Below are 7,566 nucleotides of genomic sequence, written 5' to 3' on the forward strand. Positions count from 1 at the left end.
ATTACCATAGCAGTTGTACCCAGTTACATTTTAGTCATTTAGCAGACGCTCTTAACCAGAGCGACTTACAGTAGTGAATGCATACATTTCATACATTTTTTTTCCCCCCGTACTGGTCCCCCGTGGGAATCGAACCCACAACCCTGGCGTTGCAAACACCATGCTCTACCAACTGAGCCACACATTACATTAGCATAGTTACATTACATTAGCATAGCAGTTGTACCTAGCTACATTACATTAACTCCCACAACATTAACAGACATCTAATATGTCAGACTTCATTTGAAAGTTCTGGTTCTGAAAGTATGGCCCAATTTTTCACAGCTGAAAAATGCTTCTATGTATGTATGTATATACTGTATGTGGGAATGTGTTATGTCCATCCTATATGCTACTTTTATTATTCTCCTGTAAATGGTTCAGTGTCTATCATGTAGGCTGTGTCTGAGAAAGGGGCATAAAGGAAATGACCTCTACTAGATTATAGTGATAAGGAAATCAGCATACAGTTTTGGCCTGTGTATTCATTTGCCTATAAACTAATCAGAATTCCTTTATGTTTACATAAAACAAAAAAAGAATACTTCAAAATGAGAAGATCCTGCCATGGAAAAGACGACTGGGTGGACATAAAGTGTAAAAGAGGGGAAATAACTCCCACCATGCAGCAGGACACCTTCAGCTGTGGGGTCTTTGTAATGCAGGTTTTATAGTTATATTTTCAATAATGAATGATTAGCTGTTATATGACAATTAGGTCAACAACAAAAAACTATATTTTATTTTTTGGTGTAGATGGCCAAGGAAGTGGCACAGAACATCCCTACACAAATTGATATAGAACCTTCACAAAAACACATGGAGCAACTGCGAAAAGAAATGGCTGAGGATATACTAACAAATATCCGGTATGTAAATGACATTTAATTCAAAGTAAATGTAAATTATTTATTTTGATGTAGTTGTGTGGGACGGCCATATGTTCAGTTCAGGCCGATGATTTCAGAGTTCAACAAAGCCGAACAACTGCTTCCTGTGTGCCACTGATAAACAACCTGGATGTGGCCCAAAGACTGACTGGGTTAGTAACTTTATTTAAACATGTTTATAATCTTTTGACAACAGTGACGGCATGTCAGACAATTTATGATATAACACAATGGATGGCTAATTAATCGTTCTGCGTTAATATTTGATATTATTTATAACGTGTTACACTTTGGTTGTGTTTTAGATTGAATGTGTTGCATGCCAACGGTGGTTCCATGTGCTGTGCCTAGGAATGAAGACAAAAGAGTTCAACAGAGTGAAGAACGTAAACAGGAAGTGCTGTCTTTGTTGTTGAAAATGTCTGCTAAACCCCATCCACACTGAAGAGGCTCTGAAATGTACATCAACCAGGGATAAAGAGAAAGTTAACACTGTGAAATGTTTCATACTTAATTGAAGTAAAGTGTCTGTCGACATGATGGAAAAGATGAAAGGTCTACAATTTCTGTTTAATTTGTCAGTATTACATTTTTATTCATTGATTTACTGGCCACCATTACTGTGGTAACAGGTTCAGTATATGTATTGACCAGCAAACCCACTGCAGCCTACCTCACTAGCTCGCTCTCCATCACTGCTGTGGACAATTAATAGCATGACTCTCGTACTTTGCCCTTTTTCCTTTAAATCAAATCATCAAATCAAATGTTATTTGTCACATACACGTGGTTAGCAGATGTTAATGCGAGTGTAGCGAAATGCTTGTGCTTCTAGTTCCGACAATGCAGTAATATGGTTGATATTAACGATGAAAGGAGGAATTATCTGTCTCTCCTATTGTGTACCGCTGTTAAATACTGTGGAAAAATAAATAAATAAAAACAGGGAAAATAAGTACCTAGAACTACCAATTATTATAGATAAATATAAAAGAAATGTCACGCCCTGACCTGAGAGAGAGGGTTTGTTTCTCTATGTGGTTAGGTCAGGGTATGCGGTGGGCATTCTATGTTTTGTATTTCTTTGTGTTGAGCCGAGTATGGTTCCTAATCAGAGGCAGCTGTCTATCGTTGTCTCTGATTGGGAACCATACTTAGGCAGCCCTTTCCCCACCTGTAGTCGTGGGATCTTATTTTCAGTGTTCTGATTTATAATGAATAATAAGATGAACACTCACCGCGCTGCAACTTGGTCTACTCCTTTGGACGATCGTTACAAGAAAAGGGTTAACACAACACTGGACTGAACACCCTAATTGTCAAACTAATATTAATGTACAACAATATAGAAGATACATAACTAGAGGTTATGCAATATGAGTGTATATCCACTGCATGCTTCTTAGGTGTGTAATTGACATGACTCAAGGAGCTATTGAAATGTAAAATTATGACGTTACACTGCTTGATTTTACAGGACACAAACAAGAGTGTGCAATACATAAGGCTACTCCGTGGACATTCTGAAGTTTGTTTGAGTCCAGTAGGTCACATGACCAAGGAACGATTGAAGTTTTACATTTTACATTTTTTTAAATGTAAAATCGAGTGAGATGAAAATGGACAAACTAAAGGGTGTGTAATATAGAAAGGTAGTCAGTGGACATTCTGGACCTTGTTTGAGTCAAGTAGGTCACATGACCAAGGAGCTATTGAAATTCTAATGTAAAAAAAAATAATACGTTTGTACTTTGTTTACGCTCCCTAAGTGATTCAACTAAGAATACAAAATGCTGCTCACATTTTCACGTGTTTATTCGCTTTGGAAAGTGAAAATAAAACCTGTGCAATGTTGTGCGCAATTTTTCCAACATCATGACACTTATTTGGAGTCTGTGGCTGAAGTGTTTGAATGTGCGTCCGTTGAATATCCAACTTGAAACTGTTTTTACCTCGGTGTCAATACTCCTGTTAGAAACATAATTTGCCCAAACGGTAAGCTTCATCTTGAAGGCATCCACTTTGTCCCTCTGTTCAAATCGATGGTGCCCCCTCCCTTTCTTTGACACACTGAACAAATTCAGATGATCAAAAATATCCGCCAGGTAGGCAACTTGCACGAGCCTACCTGGCCCACTGGAAGCCCGAGGTAGGGTTACGGGGGTAGGTTGACCTCAGGTCTCCCCACTGGATCTCGAGGTAGGGGGGGGGTTGGTTGACCTAAGGTCTCCCCACTGGAAGCTCGAGGTAGGGATGCGGGGGTAGGTTGACCTCAGGTCTCCCCACTGGAAGCCCGAGGTAGGGATGTGGGGGTAGGTTGACCTCAGGTCTCCCCACTGGATCCCGAGGTAGGAGGGGGTAGGTTGACCTCAGGTCTCTCCACTGGAATCCCGAGGTAGGGATGCGGGGGTAGGTTGACCTCAGGTCTCCCCACTGGAAGCCCGAAGTCGGGGTGCGGGGGTAGGTTGACCTCAGGTCTCCCCACTGGAAGCCCGAGGTAGAGGAAAATCTATCAAATAGCGCACCTCTAACTTTGTACAGTACGAATGCAAATTAGTTTGTGTGTTTCTTGTTTGAAGTGCAATAGTGAAATAATCATGTTCTCTTCTATATAAGTGTGTTATTCTATTTGTGTATTTGTGTGTATGTTGGGGCGGCAGGTAGCCTAGTGGTTAGAGTGTTGGACTAGTAACCGAAAGGTTGCTGGATTGAATCCCCGAGCTGACAAGGTAAAAATCTGTCGCTCTGCCCCCAATTGCTGCTTGTTATAGAACCCCCTCAGCCCCCAGCTGTGCCCTGGACACCATATGTGAATTGATTGCCCCCCATCTATCTTCAGAGTTTGTACTGTTAGGTGACATAAACTGTGATATGCTTAACACCCCGGCCATCTGACAATCTAAGCAAGATGCCCTCAATCTCACACAAATTATCAAGGAACCTACTAGGCACAACCCTAAATCCGTAACCATGGGCACCCTCATAGATATCATCCTGACCAACTTGCTCTCTAAATACCCTTCTGCTGTCTTCAACCAAGATCTCAGCGATCACTGCCTCATTGCCTGTGTCCGTAATAGGTCTGCGGTCAAACGACCACCCCTCATCACTGTCAAACGCTCCCTAAAACACTTCAGCGAGCAGGCCTTTCTAATCGACCTGGCCTGGGGATCCTGGAAGGATATTGACCTCATCCCATCAGTAGATGATGCCTGGTTGCTTTTTATAAGTGCTTTCCTCACCATCCTAAATAAGCTCCATTCAAAAAAGGTAGAACTAAGAAAAGATATAGCCCTTGGTTCACTCCAGACTTGACTACCCTTGACCAGCACAAAAACATCCTGTGGCGTTCTGCATTAGCATCGAATAGCCCCCGTGATATGCAACTTTTCAGGGAAGTCAGGAACCAATATACACAGGCAGTTTGAAAAAGCTAGCCTTTGCTTTTCTATCAGAAATTTGCATCCTGTAGCGCTAATTCCAAAAAGTTTTGGGACACTGTAAAGTCCATGGAGAATAAGAGCACCTCCTCCCAGCTGCCCACTGCACTGAGGCTAGGAAACACTGTCACCACCAATAAATCTACGATAATCAATCATTTCAATAAGCATTTTTCTACAGCTGGCCATGCTTTCCACATGGCTACCCCGGCCAACAGTTCTGCACCACCCACAGAAACTTGCCCAAGCCCCCCCCCCCCGCTTCTCCTTCTCCCAAATCCAGACAGCTGAGGATCTGAAAGAGCTGCAAAATCTGGACCCCTACAAATCAGCCGGGCTAGACAATCTGGACCCTCTCTAAAATGATCCGCCAAAATTGTTGCAACCCCTATTACTAGCCTGTTCAACCTCTCTTTCGTATCATCTGAGATTCCCAAAGATTGGAAAGCTGCCGCGGTCATCCCCCTCTTCAAAGGGGGAGACACTCTAGACCCAAACTGCTACAGACCTATATCTATCCTACCCTGCTTTTCTAAAGTCTTCGAAAGCCAAGTTACCAAACAGATCACCGCCCATTTAGAATCCCACCGTACTTTCTCTGCTATGCAATCTGGTTTCCGAGCTGGTCACGGGTGCACCTCAGCCACCGTCAAGGTCCTAAATGATATCATAACCGCCATAGATAAAAGACAGTACTGTGCAGCCATCTTCATCGACCTGGCCAAGGCTTTTGACTCTGTCAATCACTGCATTCTCATCAGCATACTCAATAGCCTTGGTTTCTCAAATGATTGCCTCGCTGTCACGTCCTGACCAGCAGAGGGTGTATTGTGTTAGTCTTGGTCAGGATGTGGCAGGTGGTTTGTGTTTGTTAAATGTTTGTGTGCACTGCGTTGGTTTGAGCCTGCCACACTGTTACCGTTGTAAGTACTGTTTATTGTTTTTTTTTGTTCAAGTGGATGCTTTACATGTTTCCTTTAATAAACATGAGTGTCCACAATCCCGCTGCGCCTTGGTCCTCTTCTCTACATGACAACTTCTGTGACACTCGCCTGGTTCACCAACTACTTCTCAAATCCGAGGGCCTGTTGTCCGGACCTCTGGCAGTCTCAATGGGGGTGCCACAGGGTTCAATTCTCGGGCCGACTCTTTTCTCTGTATACATCAATGATGTCGCTCTTGCTGCTGGGGATTCTCTGATCCACCTCTACGCAGACGACACCAATCTGTATATATCTGGCCCTTCTTTGAACACTGTTAACAACCCTCCAGGTGAGCTTCAACGCCATATAACTCTCCTTCTGTGGCCTCCAACTGCTTTTAAACGCTAGTAAAACTAAATGCATGCTCTTCAACCGATTGCTGCCCGCACCCTCCCGCCCGTCCAGCATCACTACTCTGGACGGTTCTGACTTAGAATACGTGGACAACTACAAATACCTAGGTGTCTGGATAGACTGTAAACTCTCCTTCCAGACTCGCATTAAGCATCTCCAATCCAAAATTAAATCTAGAATCGGCTTCCTATTTCGCAACAAAGCCTCCTTCACTCATGCTGCAAAACATACCCTCGTAAAACTGACTATCCTACCGATCCTCGACTTTGGCGATGTCATTTAGAAAATAGCCTCCAACACCCTACACAGCAAACTGGATGCAGTCTATCACAGTGCCATCCGTTTTGTCACGAAAAGCCCCATATACTACCCACCACTGCGACCTGTATGCTCTCGTTGGCTGGCCTTCGCTACATATTTGTCGCCAACCCCACTGGCTGCAGGTCATCTATAAGTCCTTGCTAGGTAACGCCCCCGCCTTTTCTCAGCTCACTGGTCACCATAGCAGCACCCACCCGTAGCACGCGCTCCAGCAGGTATATTTCACTGGTCATCCCCAAAGCCAGCACTTCCTTTGGCCGCCTTTCCTTCCAGTTCTCTGCTGCCAATGACTGGAACGAATTGTAAAAATCACTGGAGACTTATATCTCCCTCTCTAACTTTAAGCATCAGCTGTCAAAGCAGCTTACCGATCACTGTATCTGTACATAGCCCATCTGTAAATAGCCCACCCAACTACCTCATCCCCATATTATTTTTTTTGCTCCTTTGCACCCCAGTATCTCTACTTGCACATCATCATCTGCACATCTATCACTCCAGTGTTAATTGCTAAATTGTAATTATTTCGCCTCTATGGCCTATTTATTGCCTTACCTCCCTAATCTTACTTCATTTGCACTCACTGTAAATAGACCTTTTCTACTGTGTTATTGACTGTACGTTTGTTTATTCCATGTGTAACTCTGTGTTGTTGTTTGTGTCGCACTGCTTTGCTTTATCTTGGCCAGGTCGCTGTTGTAAATGAGAACCTACCTGGTGAAATAAAAAATAAAAATAAATTACCATCACTATATTTTTCCTGTTCCTTAATTGTTTGAAACCTGGACATTTTACTTCATATTATGAGGCATGTCTTGCCTTGCTTCAATGTAGCCTATAGCCACAATCCCACCATAGAAACATGGAGGCAATTATTTTATTTAGACTTCCTCATTATGCATTCTCCTGTTCTATTGGTTTTCTGTCAACTGTCTCTCATGGTCTAGCAGCCAAAGGCATTATCCTAGTGATATTAACACGGCATTATCCTAGGCATATTAACACCCCATTATCCCAGTCACATTAACACCCCATTATCCCAGTCATATTAACACCCCATTACCCCAGTCATATTAACAACCCATTATCCCAGTCATATTAACACCCCATTATCCCAGTCACATGAACACCCCATTATCCCAGTCATATTAACAACCCATTATCCCAGTCATATTAACAACCCATTATCCTAGTCATTATCCCAGTTATATTAACACCCCATTATCCCAGTCATATTAACAACCCATGATAGTTGTTGCATCTTTAGATCTCCCCCCCATTCAACATGTCCATGAAACCGCTCGCATGTGCAGTTGTGCATTCTAGAAGTGTCATACAACAAATTTGTGAAGAAATAACAGTTGATCAACATTTTTTTAAAGCTAAACATTCTGATCTGTTTCATCATTGTTCCTTGATACAGCGTGTACCTCCACTACACTACTTTGATACTCAGCATGGGATCGTCACGTACTTCCCTGCAGTATCAGACGATCCCACTAGAGGTCAGCAGTAAACAGAAACATTCTTATTCTT

The 7,566-nt window shown here is 42.8% G+C and overlaps 1 long non-coding RNA gene across 1 annotated transcript; it reads left to right on the top strand.

The window, feature by feature from the left end:
- Nucleotides 1-166: 166 nt before the first annotated feature.
- LOC123729600 (uncharacterized) lies at nt 167-1,890 on the top strand. The gene is made up of 2 exons (XR_006761250.1): nt 167-1,084; nt 1,238-1,890. It is a non-coding gene; the product is annotated as an uncharacterized lncRNA (long non-coding RNA).
- The last annotated feature ends 5,676 nt before the right edge of the window (nt 1,891-7,566 follow it).

The sequence above is a fragment of the Salmo salar genome, chromosome ssa21 (genome assembly GCF_905237065.1).
Source record: "Salmo salar chromosome ssa21, Ssal_v3.1, whole genome shotgun sequence".
In the NCBI taxonomy this organism is placed as follows: Eukaryota; Metazoa; Chordata; class Actinopteri; order Salmoniformes; family Salmonidae; genus Salmo; species Salmo salar.